This window comes from Halichoerus grypus, chromosome 3 (assembly GCF_964656455.1).
Source record: "Halichoerus grypus chromosome 3, mHalGry1.hap1.1, whole genome shotgun sequence".
Lineage (NCBI taxonomy): Eukaryota > Metazoa > Chordata > Mammalia > Carnivora > Phocidae > Halichoerus > Halichoerus grypus.
Window position 1 is genome coordinate 21757513 of NC_135714.1, and position 19711 is coordinate 21777223.

A 19711-nucleotide genomic window follows, 5' to 3' on the forward strand; every position below is an offset into this window, starting at 1 on the left:
ATGTGGGACTCGATCCCGGGACTCCAGGATCATGACCCGAGCCGAAGGCAGTCGCTTAACCAACTGAGCCACCCAGGCGCCCCTAGATGGGAAACTCTTAAATTAGAAGTGCAATTTCAATCCCAAATTCACGAGTATTTTCTCTTGTAGCTTTGCTGTCTTTGGTTTCTATCAATACATATTAAGAAAGGGTCAAGATGATGCCTCTTTTCATTTTGTGAAGAAATCAGAGATGATAGCAATTTTTGTTTTGACATTTGCACAGTTTAGGCATGCCTCATAAGTAGCTTTTCGGGCTTCAATAAATAATGCAGTGACCAGAAGCTCCAAAATGGGATTTAGAAATTTCCAAATGATACCCAATTAAAAAGCGTTCCAGGCAAAAAAGCAGCAAACCTTGCTTTGAAACGTACTCACAGTTCCATTTCCCTAAGATAAGGAGGGAGCCACAACTCCAGGCAGATGTTAATGCTAAAAGCATTTGACGGCAGCTGTAATTATGGGCAAGGAAACTATGAACCAGAATTAGGATTATTGGCAGTTATATCATATGACTCAAGGCATGATGGGTTCATGGGTTTCTGTCAACTGTTTTGCTTGAGGCACACAGATAGATAGAGTGCCACACTTACAAAATTCAGTGCTGGAGAATAGACTGGGAAAGAATTTTCCTTCATGAGCTACTCAAAATATAAAATTAGGTTTGTTTAAGGATGATTAGTTGATCACCCTGGCTCTTATCATTAAAGACCGCATTGAGTAAATGAGAAACTCAGAGTCATAAGACCTTAAGTTAGGATGAATTTCAAAGTTAATTTGTTTCAATCATTTTATTAAGGAAACCGAGGCTCAGAGAAGGAAAGAAACCTGCCCATGGTCACATAACTGGTCGGTCATAAAACTAGAATGAAGGGGTGGGCATTCTAGATTGGAGGTGCAAGCTTTGTCCAAAATGGTTTATCAAGTTTTATAAAAGGTACTTAATGCACACATGTGCAACTGCTGCTGGCATGGTTTATTATTATTACTGTTAACAGTGGTAAAAAAAACATAGAGCATGAGATCTATCCTCTTAACAAAATTTTAAGTACACAGTGCAATACAGTATTTTTAACTATATGCACAGTGCTGTCTAGCAGAGCTCTAGAACGGTTTCAGTCTGCATGACAAATCCTATAACAATTGAAAAGCAATTCTCCATTCCCCCCTCCCTCCAGCTCCTGCCCACCACTATTCTTCTTTTTGCTTCTATGAGTTGGATGGCTTTGGATACCTCATAGAAGTGGAATTATGTAGCTTTTGTCTTTTGGTGACTGGCTTATTTTACTTAGTATAACGACTTCAAGTTTCATTCATGTTGTAACATTCATCAGAATTTCCTTCATTTTTAGGGATGAGTAATCTTCCATTGTAGGTATGTATATTTTCTTTATCTATATATCTATATATCTGTCATTGGACATTTAATTTGTTTTTGCATGGAAATGCAAATACCTCTTCAAGACTCTCTTTTCAATTCTTTCAGATAAATACCAGAGGTGGGATTTCTGGATTGTATGGTAGTTCCATTTTTTAATTTTTTGAGGAGTGTCTGTACTGTTTTTTATAGGAACTGCACCATTTTACTTTTCCACTAACAGCGCATAAGGGTTCCAATTTCTTCACATCCTCGCCAACACTTTATGTATGTATGTTTATAATGGCCATTCTAACAGATGTAAGGACGTATCTCATTGTGGTTTTGATTTGCATTTCCCTGATGATGAGTGATGTTGAGCATCTTTTCAGGTGCCTGCTGACCTTTTGTATGTCTTCTTTAGAGACATGTCTATTTAACTACTTCGCCTATTTTTTAATTAAGCTATTTGATTTTTTGCTACTGAGCTGGAGAAGTTCCTCGTAAATTTTGGAGATCAATCTCTGATCAGATATGGTTTGCAAATATTTTCTCCTATTCCAGAGGTTGCCTTTTTATTGTGTTGATTATTTCTTTTGATGACCAGAAGCTTTTGGGTTTGATGTAGCTTTTTGGTTTGATGTATCTAGATTTGCTTTTGTTGCCTGTGCTTTGGTGTTATAGTCAAACTATCATTGCCAAGACCAATGTTATAAAGCTTTATCCCTATGTTTTCTTCTAGGAGTTTCATAGTTTCAGATCTTACATTTCTATTTTTAATCCATTTTGAATTAACTTTTGTGTGTGGTGTAAGATAAGAGTCCAATTTCAGTTTTTGCATGTGGATATCCAGTTTTGGCAACATCAGTTGTTAAGGAGACTATCTTCTCCCTTTCCTCATTGTGTACTCTTGGCACCGTTGTTGAAGATCGGTTACGGAGTATACGCAGATATTTATTTCTGGACTCGACTCTTTCGTTGGCCTGTACATTTGTCTTTATGCCAGTGCCATACCATTTTGACTACTGTAGCTTTTGAAGTCAGGAACTATTAGGCCTCAGCTTTGTTCTTCTTTCTCAAGATTGTTTTAGCTATTCAGAGTCCTTTGTGGTTCCATATAAATTTTAGGATTGTTTTTTCTATTTCTGCAAAAATGCCATTGGATTTTGATAGGGTTTGCATTGAAACTGTAGATCATTTTGGGTAGTTTAAACAAATTAAGCATTGCATTCCATCAATCTGGGTTGTCTTTCCATTTATTTGTGTATTTAATTTCTTCCAGCGATGTTTTATGGTTTTCAGCATAGAAGCTTTTTACCTCAATGTTTACATTTATTCCTAAGTATTTTATTCTTTTTGATGCTATTATAAATGGGGTTACTTTCTTAATTTCCTTTTTAAATTGTTGTTAGTGTGTGGAAATGCAATTGATTTCTTTGTGTTGTCTTTGTATCCACCTACTTTGCTGATCTAAATTATGTGTGTGTGTGTAATCTTTATTTTATTTATTTATTTATTTTTTAAGATTTTATTTATTTATTTGAGAGAGAGAATGAGAGAGAGAGCATGAGAGGGGGGAGGGTCAGAGGGAGAAGCAGACACCCTGCCAAGCAGGGAGCCCGATGCGGGACTCGATCCAGGGACTCCAGGATCATGACCTGAGCCGAAGGCAGTCGCTTAACCAACTGAGCCACCCAGGCGCCCTGTGTGTAATCTTTAGATGTAAGATATGAGATTATGTCATCTGTGAATAAGGATAATTTTACTTCTTCCTTTCTGATTAGAATGCCCTTTATTTCTTTTTATTGCTCTATGTCTCTGTTTATGAATTCAGTACTCTGTTGAATAGAAGTGATAAGAGTGGACGTTCTTGCTTTGTTTCTGATTTTAGAGGAAAACCTTTCAACTTCTTACCATTGAGAATGGATATCAGCTGTTGGATTCCCATTTTTGGGCTTTGTTATGTTGAGGTGCATTCCTTCCATACCCAATTTGTTGAGAGTTTTTATCCTGAAAGTGCATTGAGTTTTGTCAAATGCTTCTGCATTTGTCGAGATGATCATGTGATTTTTATTCTTCATTCTGTTAATGTGGTGTATCACATTGATTGATTTTTCATGTGTTGAACCATCTTTGCATCTTAGGGATAAATTCCACTTGGTCATGGTGTATAACCCTTTTAATGTGTTGTTGAATTTAGTTTGCTAACATTTTGCTGGGAATTTTTAAATCTAAGTTCATATAGTGGTTTTTTAAAAATCCATCCAACTATTCTATTTCTTTTGATTGGAGAGTTTAGTCTATCTACATTTAAAACAATTGCTGATATGGAAACACTATTGCCATTTTGTTAATTGTTTTCTGGTTGTATTGTAGTTTTTTGTGTGTGTGTGTGTTTTTTTTTTTTTTTTTGAGAGAAAGAGAACACACACAGAAGTGCAGGGTAGGGAGAAGGGCAGAGGGAGAGAATATCAAGCAGGCTCCCTGCCCAGTGCAGAGCCCAATGCAGGGGGCTTGATCTCACAACACTGAGATCATGACCTGAACCAAAATCAAGCGTCAGACACTTAACCAACGGAGCCACCCAGGTGCCCCACTATTGTAGCTTTTTTGTCACCCCTTTTTTCTCTTACTGTCTTCCTTTGTGTTTTGATTTTTTTAATAGTGACATAATTTGATTCCTTTCTCTCTCTCTTTTTTGTGCATCTTCTATAGGTCTTTTTTCCGTGGTTACCATGAGGCTTCCATAAAACTTCTTATGGTTATAACAATCTATTTTAAGCTGATAACAACTTCAACTGCTTACAAAAACACTGCTCATTCACTCCCCCTCCCACAGCTTTAAAAAGTTTACCTGCTGAATGACTTCTGCCCAAAGCCTCGGCATTGCCGCTCTCATTGGAACACCTGTCTTTTTGCTGGGTTCTTGCCATAGCCTCTTTGCTGGCTTTCTTGCTATCCTCTCTGTTCCCCTCTCCCCCACTGGGCTCTCCACCTTGCCAGTTATTCTCAACACAGTAGCCAGAGGGGTCCACCTAACACTAAGTCAGATTATATCATTCATTCACTTATAACCTATCAGTGGTTTCTATCCCATAGGAAAAAAAAAAAAGCCAAAGTCTTTTCAGTGGCTCACAGGTCTCTGTATAATCAGCTCCTAACTCCTCACCCTTGAAGTCACTCAATTTCAGTGACACTGGCTGTTTTGCTATTACGTGATCATGCTTAATGTGCTTCCTCCTTAGAGCCCCTATATTTGCTGTTTCTTCTCCCTGGAAATGATCCTTCCCATATCCACATGGTTGGCTTTCTCACTTCTTCCAGGTCTCAGCTCCAATACTGGCTTTTCTGGCCACCCTGTATAAAATAAAAATTCTCTATATCTTCTTCACAACTTCAGTTCCTCCATAGCTATTATGATTCTCTAGTCTAACGTTGTTATTGTTGTTAGTGTTATTTTTATTTTGTAGTTCGTTCTCACAGAGAATGCAAGCTTTATGAGGTCTAGTATTTTGTTGATTACATTTATTGCTGTAGGCCTACTGTCTAGAACAGTGGCTGGCTTCCAATAAGCATTTGATCACTTAATAAATATTTGCTGAGTAAATGAATGAAAATAATAACCCGTGGGTGCAGTTGGATATAAACTGAGGGAACTCAGGGGAAAAGAGCTGGGTCACAGGATTCCAAACAGTAAGAAATTTTTGTTGATTTGAGTTGTTGTTAATGTTCCCCTCTTACTACTTGCAAACTATGTGGAGTCTGGAGAAGAGGAGGCATGGTGAATGGCTTCAAGTACTTGAAGGACTAGTTGGTGGAAGAAAAGGTGAAGTTATTCCGTGGATTCCAAAGACCAGAACCTCAACTCACAGGAAAGGAGCTACAGGGAGACATGTAGGAAGAGAGGACTCTTTAACCATTTGTACTTTAATGGGATGGACCACTTTGCTACAGGTAGTAATTCCCCATGATCAGAGATCAAGTGGAGGCTGGATGAGTAGTTAGTGGGAGGTGGAGGTAAGATCCAGAACCTTTGAGGTTTCTTTAAACGTTGAAATTCTGGAATTTTACAAACATGAGGGGGAAGCAAGAGTGTCTCTAACAAAGTGGCTTACTATAGTGGGATGGCTATTTATTGTATATTATCTACTATAACAATTTTTCATAGCTGGAGAGTATTTCATTACATGGGAAAAAAAAGAGCAAATATCTGATGTTGGACATTTCAATTTTCCCCATTAAAAAACATTAGTCCTGCATTGGCCCCTGCCCTGGCTGGACATCCTGACAACAGTGGTCTGGAGGACTCTCAAGGATAGCTCCTCAGAACAGGGACAGGCTCAAGCAAAACTGAGATTGAGTCTTCAAAAGTCTTTTTTTTTTTTTTGGTCAAACCCTTTTCTGTGTTGAATATTGTACATCCAATGGCTAAGCTCCAAATCTACTGTGATGGAATAATGAGAAGAAGATATTTGGGGCCACCAATTTTTCCCGTATCTCCTATGTGCAAACAATCACTGGGTTTTATTTTGTTTTGTTGTTGTCAAAATGAAGATTCTAATGTAGTATGTGATATGGGGTCTGAGTTTTGGTATTTCTAACAAGCTGTTGAGGGCAGCTGACCATTTTGTGAATAGCAAGGTCCTAGTTCATATTCCTTAAGGGGCTGTCTATGAAATTGCCTCTTTTTGAAGTCAGAGGCAGCAAATCTCATCCCAAGCCTGAAAACATTCTCAATCGTTATAATGTTTACTGTGCATCAAGAAAAGCAATGACAAGTGCTTACTAATGAAAATAAGCTGTTGAAAGGAACTGCCAATTAGATAGAAACAATTCAGCTTGCATCTCACTATCAAGGACAAAATTAATCATGCATGGTATTTCCAATAAAAAAACGTGCTTTAAGTAAATTATTCAGTATTTATATTTTGTAGTGGTGCATGCTTAATAAAAATTAGTGGTGAAAGTGGATGGTTATAGTATATTACTGGTGTCACCCAGAATCTAGCTCTGTTTTGTGAGTCTTGGTGCATGAAAAATCCTGACTCTCCTATGGAAGGGACAGAGACTTTCAATATGTTTTCTCTGTGGCTTTCCAAAGCGTGGTTGGGCTATTTGCAATTACTCCAATCAGTCTCTTTGCTTGTTAAAAGTGCATGCTCTCGGGGAATCCTGTGCTCACCTCTATTCTAGTGGTGAACCACTATTATGGCAATTGCCTTTTTATTTGTCTGTTTCTCCCACTCTGTCTTGGGAATGACAGGGTCAATATCCTGCCCACAGCACAGGCAAATATCAGGGAATGATATACATATCTTTTATACATATCTTTTAGATGAAAGAATGAAACCTCATTTGGGAAGAAGCTCCATCTGAGAGCCTCGATCCTGCCATTGGCTGCACTATAGATCCCGTCTAAAGCTTCTTCCACTTACCATTCTTCCTGCACCTGCTCTGGGATGGCCTCTAACACCTCATGTGGGCATTAAGCGAGGAGACTATATATTAAAATACTTTGAAGATCTGAAAGACAAATCTGGGAAAAAAAAAAAAACAATGACAGTCCTTGGGATATGTGTGTGTTTGTGTGTGTGCATGTGTATGCATTTTTAGATGTTAAGAAAATACTGTGAAAGTCTCTGTAATTAACACACTATGTAACTGTTATAAGCCCAAGAAACAGACCTAAATATTAGAGAGAATAGATACATACTGGATGGCTTGGAAAAAAATGGCTATTTTATACAACTAAGTTAAATCTGCCTTTCACATTAAACACTAAAGGAAACAAACAAACTAGATGGCTTACCTAAAGAAATATTAACAGATGAAACAAGAAAATATCTAAAAGACAATATGAGTAAATGTATTTTTGATGTTGGGGTAGGAAAGGCATTTTTTAAAAAAGAAAGAAATCAAAAAGGGAAGAGGGGTAGATTTGAATACATAAAAATTGAATACTGAATTAAAGAAATTTGAAACATATTTTCATGTTTGAGACAATGCTGGTGAATTTCTGTTGTTGATAAGCATGTGAGAAATAGATACTCTCATATGTTGTTGGATGGATTGTGAAATGTACTTACACTGCTGGAGTGCAATTTGACCAAAATAGATCAAAAGGCTTTAAGGTTTACATACCATTTGGCACAGCAGTTTAATTTCTAGAAACTGATCTTGAGAAAATTATTACAGATGTAGGCAAATATTTTTTTTAAGAAAATAATTAAAAGCAAGTAAGTATTCAACAATAAGGGGTTCACTAAGAAAGCATCATGCAGCCATGTGATGAAATACTATTCAGCCATTAAAATGATAGAGAAGAATATTTAATAATAAGGAGAAATGTTGACAATACATTGTTAAGAAAAGTAGATCAGAAAGCTGTTCAGAAAGTGTGTTTCCCTTGTTCATTTTCTGTTCAGATGATCTGTCCATTGATGTAAGTGGGGTGTTAAAGTCCCCTACTATTATTATGTTATTATCAATTAGTTCCTTTATGATTGTTATTAATTTTTTATGTATTTGGGTGCTCCCATGTTGGCTGCATAAATATTTACAATTGTTATATCTTCTTGTTGGATTGTCCCCTTTATGATTGTGTAATGCCCTTCTTTGCCTCTTTTTACAGTCTTTGTTTTAAAGTCTACTTTGTCTGATACAAGTAAGGCGACTCCAGCTTTCTTTTGACATCCATTTGCATGATAAATGTTTCTTCACCCTCTCACTTTCAATCTGCAGGTGTCTTTAGGTCTAAAATGAGATTCTCATAAGCAGCATATAGATGGGTCTTGGTTTTTTTTAATCCGTTCTGACACTCAATGTCTTGATTGGTGCATTTGGTCTATTTATGTTCAAAGGAATTACTGATAGATATGTATTTATTGCCATTTTATTATTTGTTTTGTTGTTATTTCTGGAGATTTTGTCTGATCCTTTTATGTTTTTGTAACTTTTGGTCTCTTCTTTGCACTTAAAGAGTCCCCTTTAATATTTCTTGCAGTGCTGGTTTAGTGGTCACATACTCCTTTAGTTTTTGTTGGCTGGGAAACTCTTTTTTTTTTTTTTAAGATTTTATTTATTTATTTGACAGAGAGAGAGACAGCGAGAGAGGGAACATAAGCAGGAGAAGTTAGTTTTTGTTGGCTGGGAAACTTTTTTTTTTTTTTTAAAGATTTTATTTATTTATTTATTTGACAGAGAGAGAGACAGCGAGAGAGGGAACATAAGCAGGAGAAGTGGGAGAGGGAGAAGCAGGCTTCCCACTGAGCAGGGAGCCTGACACAGGGCTCAATCCCAGGACCCTGGGATTATGACCTGAGCCGAAGGCAGAAGCTTAACGACTGAGCCACCCAGGAGCCCCAAGCTGGGAAACTCTTTATCTTTCCTTCTATTCTGAATGATAGTCTTGCTGGATAGAGTATTCTTGGCCACAGATTTTCCCCATCCAGCATGTTGCATATATTGTGCCAGTCCATTCTGACTTGCCAAATTTCTGTTGAGAAATCTCCAGCTAGCCTTATGGATTTTCCCTTGTACATTAAGGGTTACCTCTGTCTTGCTGCTTTCAAGAATTTTTTTCTTTATCACCATATTTGCAAATTTAATTACAATACATATAAATGGGTAAGATATATACCCTAAATTAACAGTGGTTATCTCTCAGTTTAGGGCATAGGTGTAATTTTAAATTTCCATTGATGCTTTTTGTATTTTTATATTTTCTTCAATAAACATATTTTACTTTTGAGTCAAAAAGAAGTGTAAATAAGAGAAAAAACCTCTTACAGATGAAAGCATTATAATTATTAAGAATTAACAGATGCCAATCTTAGCAATTGCACTAGTTAAAATCATGCTTACTAAGTCCTGTTGTCAACTACTCTTTTTCTCTGTTAACAAAATTACATGAAGAAACATATTGAACAATACTTGAGTAGTACAGAAAAAATGACTTTTAGTGGTGATAGGCCAAGGTATGCTGTGATAACAAAAGACCCTAAACTTCTGTGTGTAGAATATGAAGACTTATTTCTCATTCAGGATACATGCATACTTTGGGTCTTTGGATGGGAGGTAGAGTAGGAGATCTGCCCATCTTGGTCTTTTATAGATCTCTACCTTGACTGTTTCAGATGCTGTGACAGAATCAGAATGTAGGAGAATCTCACATGTCTCAGAAGTGATATATAGTTTTGCTTACAACTCATTGGCCAGAACTAGTTATGTGGCTCCCCCAATCACAGGTGGGCAGGAAGATGGAGAATCAGGAATATTTGGCTAACAGTATTAATGACTTCCACCATCTTCTTTCCTGATCTGGGCAGGTGGGTTCAGAACTAAAATCTGAAGTCTAGGAGGGTCATGAGCTGGCAGTTACCATGCTCCAGGCTGAAAGGATTGACATGAGCCAAAAAACAGGGATGAGACAGGGAAAATACTGAGCACATTTTGAGAGGAGCTTAAAAAAGTCCTGCATTTCTCTTTTCTCACTATGATTAACATGGAATTTTAAAAGTTGCTCTTTGATAATATGAAATGATTCTGTGATTATAATTAAAAATTGTACAGCAGTGTTTTTTGTTTGTTTGTTTTGTATTTTGAAAGATGCTCCTTTTCCCCTGTCCACCAGCAAGATTAGATAACCTTTAATCTGGGGAGCCATTCGATTAACTCTCTTCAATGAAAGAATAAACCTGAATTCAAATCTTGCCTCTGTAGTTAACTGGGTGACTGGTACACCTTGCATTTTCTTCTGTAAGAAGATTAAACAAGATATTTTCTAATATTCCTTTCAGCTCTGAAATTCTGTTTTCCAAGTGTCTTTATTCTAAATCCAGTAAGAAAATACCCCAGATTTTTGTATCCATCCTGTGATTCAGAATTAGTTAAGTGCATCCACTGGTAAATTAGAAAATGAAAGGTTTTGATGTCGGTTCTGATATGTAGCTTTTCATCTAGGTCTCTAGTTTTTTCATCTCTAAAGTGAGGGGTTTTGATTTCTGGGCCACTACAGTCCTTCATAGTTTAAAAATTCTGTACCCCATGCATAATGGAAGCAATACTAATAAGAACTAACTGGATTTTGTACCTTTTTGTGGGATTCGTACTTTTCCAAGTTATTTCTTGGGATTAACCATTTGTTATGTGCTGAATTGTGTTACCCCCCAAAATTCCTATGTTGAAGCCCTAACCCCCAGTATATACAGGATGTGACTATATTTAGAGAGAAGTTCTTTAAAATGGGTATGTTAGGGTGAACCCTAATCCAATATGACTGGTGTCTTTAATAACAAGAGATGGGGGGAGAGAGAGGGAGAGGGAGAGAGCGCAAGCAAGCATATACATGGACACATAGAGAAATGACCATGTGAGCACACAGTGAGAAGGTGACCATCTGCAAATCAAGGAGAGAGACTTCAATAAAAACCAAATCTGCTGGCACCTTGATCTTGGACCTCTAGCCTCCAAAACTGAAAGGAAATAAATTTATGTTGTTTAAGCCAATTGTTATGGCAGCCATAACATACATAACATAATACATCATGTAATAATATGAAAATCCTATGAGTTTGGTACTATTTTCTTATCCACATTTACAGATGAGGACACTGAGTGAAATAAAGTGACTTGCCAAATTGATGTAGGTAGCTCATGGCCCTAACTACTGTACCTTAGTTGAAGCAATGAAAGTAGAAGTGAGGTAAGAAAGCAAGTATTTCACCTAATAATAGCTAACATTTGTTGGACATTTGGCAGCATAATTGTATATACACATTATAAGAATGCATTTGTCATAACACTAGTCATTAACTACTACTGTGTAACAAAGTATCACAAAACATAGTTGCTTAAAACAATAAACATTTATTACCTTACAGTTTTCTTTGGTTCAGGAACCCAGTCACATCTTGGCTGGGTGCCTCTTACTCAGGGTCTGTCACAAAGCCTCATTAAATGTGTCAACTGGGACTAGAGTCCTCAAAGTCTTGACTGAGTCCAAGCTTATTTAAGTGGTTGTGGAAAGGATTTAATTCTTTGAAGATTATTGTACTGAGAGTCTCAGGTCCTTGTTGAGTGTTGGCCAGAGGCCCTCTTCAGTTCTTTGCTATGTGTACCTCTCCATATGGTATCTCTCAACATGGCAGCTGGCTTCCATTAGAGCAAGTGAGAACAGGGAAGAGGGAGAGATGGAAATCTCAGTCTTTGTGTAACCCAATCTCACAAGTGACATCCCATCACTTTGCCATATTCTATTCTTTAGAAGCAAATTAGTAGGTCCAGCCTACCCTCAAGGAGAAGGGATTACACAAGAGCATGATTACCAGAAAGTGGGGGTAGTGGTTGCTTACCATGAATGAGTAAACAGAGGCATGGAAATGGTAAACAAGTTGCCCAAAGTCACACAGCCATCACCATCCCTTGTGCCTATAATGACTTGTTTGAACCTGGTGAAAGGAACGCTTCCTTGAATTTGCCTTCGGGCTTTCATTCTGTTGTATTCTGGCTAATTATTTCTTCTTTCTGCTTGAGTCCTTTTCCCTTCTTATCAACTTTCTGATCTTAAACCCAGTATTTTTCAGGTTGTTGACAACTTTTCATAATTCCAAGTCTTCCCTTGTAGTTCTCATTATGCTCTCTCAGGTGAAGGGGTTCCATGGCCCCTGGGAATTTCCATACAATTGTTAAGTTCCCTCATTCTTGAACATAAATACTTGTGAACTCCAGGAGAAACCCTGGGTGGGGACTCATCACAGAACTTTCCTAACTTTAAGAGTTAGCCCTAGACTCTATTAAGTTCTAATTTTGGAAGTTGCCTTTATTGCTACAGATAGGATACAGGAAGCAAGGGGAGCAGATCCAAGAATGTGAAGTTTCCTGAAGTCAACAGCCACCTGGTAAAAATGTATAGCCTTAAAACTGATCCTCACTAAAGGAAGAGCAAGATGGCGGAGGAGTAGGAGACCGAAATTTTCTCTGGTCCCAGGAGTGCAGCTAGAGAGGGATCAAACCATTCTGAACACCTACGAACTCAACAGGAGATCAAAGAAAAGAATAGGAGCAACTCTATGAACGTAAAAGCTACCACTCTCTGGAAGGTAGGACGTGAGGAGCAGTGAGTCAGAGGTGATATTTGGGAAGATAGACCACGGGCGGAGGGAGCCTTCATCAGCCAGCTACTAGCAAGTAATAGAGCAGCAGAGCACAAAATCAGAACTTTTAGAAGTCTGCTCTGCTGAGGGACGTCACTCCAGTGGCTAAGCAGGGGGTGGAACCCTCGCTGGGACAGTGTGGTCTCAGGACTCTTGGGGTCACAGAAAGACTGGGGGTGCCTGAGTGTGGCAGAGCTCCCAGGTATTGGAGCGGGGAAGCCAGCTGCAAAGATGGAGCCGAGGAGCGGGCTCTCAGCTCGGGGTTGCCATAAACCGTGATCCGTGGCACAGTCGGGCCACTGCTCTTCCAGCAGGGACCCAACAAGCCATAGATCCAGGGAGACTCCCCTTCCTCCCCCGGGAGGAGTTGCACGGGAGTGCACCATAGGAATCTGTTGGGTTTTGAGACTCCAAATGGGGTTGTGTGCCAGAGATAGAAATGCTCAGTCACAGGCTGGGTGAGCACAGAGTGCGGCTGGAGACCGGGGAGACGGGAGTGACTGACTGCTTTTCTCTGGGGGCTCACTGAGGAGTTGGGCCTGAGTTCTCGGCTCCTCTGGGGTGGAGATTGGGAGGCTGCCATTTTCTTTCTCATCCTCCAAAGCTTTCAGGGAACAAAAGCTCCTGAGAGCAAACCCGAGCAGATTACCTAGCCCGCCTCCCGGCAAGGGTGGGGCAATTCCGCCTCAGGCAAAGACATTTGAGAATCACTGCAACAAGCCCCTCCCTGAGAAGATCACCAAGAACAGCCAGCCAAGACCAAGTTTACCGATCAATGAGAATGGCAGAAGTCCAGCACTAGGGGACTACAACGCATAGAATTCATGGCTTTTTTCCCCATGATTCTTTAGTCTTTTAAAGTTAATTTTTAAAATTTTCTTTATTTTTTTCTTTTTCTAATTTAAAAAAATTTTTCTTTTTCCCTTTTTCAACCAACATCTTATCAATCCCTTTTTAAAAAATCTTTTTAAATTTTCATTTTTAGAGTCATATTCTATCCCTTCATTGTAGTTAACCTTATTTTTTGTATATATATAAGTTGTTCTCTCTTTAAAATTTTGGGATACAGTTTTTTCTAACAGACGAAAATATATCCTAAATCTCTAGTGTATGGCTTTGTTCTAGTCTCCTGCTTGATCACATTCTCTCCTCTGCCCCCTTTTTTTTAGTTTTTCTTCTTTCTTTTTTTCAACCAACTTCTTATCAATTCCTTTTATAAAATCTTTTATAATTTTCATCTTTACAGTCATATTCCATCCCTTCATCATATTTACCCTTATTTTTGTACATATATGTTTTTCTTTCTTTAAAATTTTGGGAAGCACTTTCTTCTAACTGACCAAAATATGCCCAAAATTTAGTGTATGGCTCTGATCATATTCTTTTTTTTTTCTTTCCCTTTCTTTTCCCCCTATTTTTGGGTCTCCTCTGATTTGTTTAGTGTATATTTTTCTGGGGTCGTTGTTACCCTTTTAGCATTTTGTTCTTTCATTCATCTATTCTCCTCTGGACAAAATGACAAGATGGAAAAACTCACCTCAATAAGAAGAACAAGAGGCAGTACCGACTGCCAGGGACCTACTCAATATGGACATTAGTAAGATGTCGGAACTAGAGTTCAGAATGACTATTATAAAGATACTAGCTGGAAGATACTAGAGAATCCCTTTCTGGAGTAATAAAAGAACTAAAATCTAACCAAGTTGCAATCAAAAAGGCTATAATGAGGTGCAATAAAAAATGGAGGCTCTAAATGCTAGGATAAATGAGGCAGAAAAGACAATTAGTGATTTGGAAGACCAAATGATGGGGAACAAAGAAGCTGAGAAAAAGAGAGATAAACAACTACTGGATCACAAGGGCAGAATTCAAGAGATAAGTGATATCATAAGATGAAACAATATTAGAATAATTGGGAATCCCAGAAGAAGAAGAAAGAGAGAGAGAGGGGCAGAAGGTATATTGGAGTAAATTATAGCATATAACTTCCCTAATTTGGGGAAGGAAGCAGGCATCAAAATCCAGGAGGCACAGAGAACCCCCCTCAAAATCAATAAAAATAGGTCAAGACCCCAACATCTAATAATAAAACTTGCAAGTCTCAAAGACAAAGAGAAAATCCTGAAAGCAGCTCGGGACAAGAGGTCAGTAACCTACAATGGTAGAAACATTAGATTGGCAACAGACCTATCCACAGAGACCCGGCAGGCCAGAAAGGACTGGCATGATCTATTCAGAGCACTAAGTGAGAAAAATATGCAGCCAAGAATACTATATCCAGCTAGGCTGTCATTGAAAATAGAAGGAGAGATAAAAAACTTCCAGGACAAACAAAAACCAAAAGAATTTGCAAACACCAAACCAGCCCTACAAGAAATATTGAAAGGGGTCCTCTAAGCAAAGAGAGAGCCTAAAATTAACATAGAACAGAAAGGAACACAGACAATATTCAGTAACAGTCACCCTACAGACAATACAATGGCACTAAATTCATATCTTTCAATAGTTACCCTGAATGTAAATGGGCTAATTGCCCCAAGCAAAAGACACAGGGTATCAGATTGGATAAATAAACCAAGATGCGTTGATATGCTGTGTGCAAGAGACATATTTTAGACCCAAAGACACCCCCAGATTGAAAGTGAGGGGGTGGAAAACTATTTACCATGCTAATGGACACCAAAAGAAAGCTGGGGTGGCAATCCTTATATCAGACAAATTAGATTTTAGACCAAAGACTATAATAAGAGATGAGGAAGGACACTATATCATACTTAAAGGGTCTATCCAAAAAGAAGATCTAACAATTGTAAATATCTATGTCCCTAACATGGGAGCAGCCAATTTTATAAGCCAATTAATAACAAAAGCAAAGAAACACATTGACAACAATACAATAATAGTAGGGGTCTTTAATACCCCTCTCACTGAAATGGACAGATCATCTAAGCAAAAGATCAACAAGGAAATAAAGACTTTAAAGGACACACTGGACCAAATGGACTTCACAGACATATTCAGAACATTCCATCCCAAAGCAAAGGAATACACATTCTTCTCTAGTGCCCATGGAACATTCTCCAGAATAGATCACATCCTAGGTCACAAATCAGGTCTCAACCGATACCAAAAGATTGGGATCATTCCCTGCATATTTTTAGACCACAGTGCTTTGAAACTAGAACTCAATCACAAGAGGAAAGCTGGAAAGAACTCAAACACATGGAGGCTAAAGAGCATCCTACTAAAGAATGAATGGGTCAACCAGGAAATTAAAGAAGAATTAAAAAAATTCATGGAAACAAATGAAAATGAAAACACAACTATTCAAAATCTTTGAAATGCAGCAAAGGCAGTCCTAAGAGGATAGTATATGGCAACACAAGCCTTTCTCAAGAAACAAGCAAGGTCTCAAATACACAGCCTAACACTACACCTAAAGGAGCTGGAGAAAGAACAAATAAAGCCTAAACCCAGCAGGAGAAGAGAAATAATAAAGATCAGAGCAGAAATCAATGAAATAGAAACCAAAAGAACAGTAGAACAGGTCAATGAAACTAAGAGCTAGTTCTTTGAAAGAATTAATAAGATTGATATACTCCTGGCCAGACTTATCAAAAAGAAAAGAGAAATGACCCAAATAAATAAAATCATGAATGAAAGAGGAGAGATCACAACCAACACCAAAGAAATACAAACAATTATAAGAACATATTATGAGCAACTATATGCCAGCAAATTAGATAATCTAGAAGAAATGGATGCATTCCTAGAGAAGTATAAACTACCAAAACTGAACCAGGAAGAAATAGAAAACCTGAACAGACCCATAACCAGTAAGGAAATTGAAGCAGTAATCAAAAATCTCCCAAGAAAAAGAGCCCAGGGCCACATGGCTTCCCAGGGGAATTCTACCAAACATACATTTATTTATTTATTTATTTATTTATTTATTTATTTATTTGACAGAGAGGAAGAGAGATCAGAAGTAGGCAGACAGGCAGGCAGAGAGAGAGGGAGAAGCAGGCTCCCTACTGAGCATGGAATCCCATGCAGGGCTCCATCCCAGGACGCTGGGATCATGACCTGAGCCGAAGGCAGATGCTTAACCGACTGAGCCACCCAGGCACCCCTCTACCAAACATTTAAAGAAGAATTAATACCTAGTCTTCTGAAACTGTTCCAGAAAATAGAAATGGAAGGAAAACTTCCAAACCCGTTTTATAAGGTCAACATTACTTTGATCCCAAAACCAGACAAAGGCCCCATCAAAAAGGAGAACTACAGACCAATATCCCTGATGAACATGGATGCAAAAATTCTCACCAAAATACTAGCCAATAGGATCCAACAGTACATTAAAAAGATTATTCACCGTGACCATGTGGGATTTATTCCTGGACTGCAAGTTTGGTTCAACATCCGCAAATCAATCAATGTGATACAATACATTAATAAAAGAAAGAACAAGAACCATATGATCCTCTCAATAGATGCAGAAAATCATTTGACACAGTATAGCATCCTTTCTTGATTAAAACTCTTCACAGTGTAGGGATAGAGGGTACATACCTCAATATCATAAAAGCCATCTATGAAAAACCCACAGCAAATATCATTCTTAATGGGGAAAAACTGAGAGCTTTTTCCCTAAGTTCAGGAACATGGCAGGGATGTCCACTATCACCCCTGCTATTCAACATAGTACTAGAAGTCCTAGCCTCAGCACTCAGACAACAAAAAGAAATAAAAGTCATCCAAATCGGCAAAGAAGAAGTCAAACTCTCACTCTTTGCAGATGATGTGATGCTTTATGTGGAAAACCCAAAAGACTCCACCCCAAAACTGCTAGAACTCATACATGAATTCAGTAAAGTGGCAGGATATAAAATCAATGCACAGAAATCAGTTGCATTTCTATACACCAACAACAAGATAAAAGAAAGAGAAATTAAGGAGTTGATCCTATTTACAATTGCACCCAAAATCGTAAGATACCTAGGAATAAATCTAACCAAACAGGCAAAGAATCTGTACTCAGAAAACTATCAAATACTCATGAAAGAAATTGAGGAAGACACAAAGAAATGGAAAAACGTTCCATGCTCATGGACTGGAAGAACAAATATTGTGAAGTGTCTATGCTACCTAGAGCAATCTACACATTTAATGCAATCCCTATCAAAATATCATCAACTTTTTTCTAAGAAATGGGACAAATAATCTTAAAATTTGTAGGAAGTAGCAAAGACCCCGAATAGCCAGAGGAATGTTGAAAGAGAAAAGCAAAGCTGGTGGCATCACAATTCCGGACTTCAAGCTCTATTACAAAGCTATCATCATCAAGACAGTATGGTACTGGCACAAAAACAGACACGTAGATCAATGGAACAGAATAGAGAGCCCAGAAATGGACCCTCAACTCTATGGTCAACTAATCTTCGACAAAGCAGGAAAGAATGTCCACTGGAAAAAAGACAGTCTCTTCAACAAATGGTGTTGGGAAAATTGGACAGCCACATGCAGAAGAATGAAACTGGACCGTTTCCTTATACCACACACAAAAATAGACTCAAAATGGTGAAAGAACTAAATGTGAGACAGGAATCCATCAAAATCCTAGAGGAAAACACAGGCAGGAACATCTTCGACCTCAGCTGCAGCAACTTCTTTCTAGACACTATGCCAAAGGCAAGGGAATCAAGGGCAAATATGAACTATTGGGACTTCATCAAGATAGAAAGCTTTTGCACTACAAAGGAAATAGTCAACAAAACCAAAAGACAACCGACAGAATGGGAGAAGATATTTGGAAACAACATCAGATAAAGGGCTAGTATCCAAAATCTATAAAGAACTTAACTAACTCAATACCCATAGAACAAATAATCCAATCAAGAAATAGGCAAAGACATGAACAGACATTTCTGCAAAGAAGACATTTAAATGGCTAACAGATCCATGAAAAACTGTTCAACATCGCTCGGCATCAGGGAAATCCAAATCAAAACCTCAATAAGATACCCCCTCACACCAGTCAGAATGGCTAAAATTAACAAATCAGGAAACGACAGACGTTGGCGAGGATGCAGAGAAAGGGGAACCCTCCTACACTGTTGGTGGGAATGCAAGCTGGTGCAGCCACTCTGGAAAACAGTATGGAGGTGCCTCAAAAAGTTGAAAATAGAGCTACCGTCCAATCCAGCAATTGCACTACTGGGTATTTACCCCAAAGATACAAATGTAGGGATCCGAAGGGGGATGTGCACCCCAATGTTTATAGCATCAATGTCCACAATAGCCAAACTATGGAAAGAGCCAAGATGTCTATCAACAGATGAATGGATAAAAAAGATGTGGTATATATACACAATGGAATATTATGCAGCCATCAAAAAAACAAAATCTTGCCATTTGCAATGACATGGATAGAACTAGATGGTATTATGCTAAGTGAAATAAGTCAATCAGAGAAAGACAAGTATCATATGAGGAATTTGAGAAACAAGACAGAGGAGCATAGGGGAAGGGAGAAAAAAAATGAAACAAGATGAAACCAGAAAGGAGAGAAACCATAAGAGACTCTTAGTCTCAGGAAACAAACTGAGGGCTGCTGGAGTGGTGGGGGGTGGGTAGGATGGGATGGCTGGGTGATGGACACTGGGGAGGGTATGTGCTATGGTGAGCACTGTGAATTGTGTAAGACTGAGGAATCACAGACCTGTACCTCTGAAACAAATAATACATTATATGTTAAAAAAAAAAAAGAAGAAGATAATAGGAAGGGAAAAATGAAGAGGGGGAATTCTGGGGGGGCAACTAACCATGAAAGAATATGGACTCTGAGAAACAAACTGAGGGTTTTAGAGGGGAGGGCAGTGGGGGGATGGGTGAGCCTGGTGATGGGTTAGCCTGGTGATGGGTATTAAGGAGGGCACATATTGCATGGAGCTCTGGGTGTTACACGCAAACAATGAATCCTGGAACACTACATCAGAAACTAATAATGTATGGTGACTAACATAATAAAATAAAATAAAATAAAAAAAAGAATAAAAAAATAATATTAAATAAAACAGTCTTTATGACAGAAAGCAAAAAACAAATAAACAAACAAAAAACTGATCCTTACTAGACTTTTAAAATGTAGCTTAAAATGTGA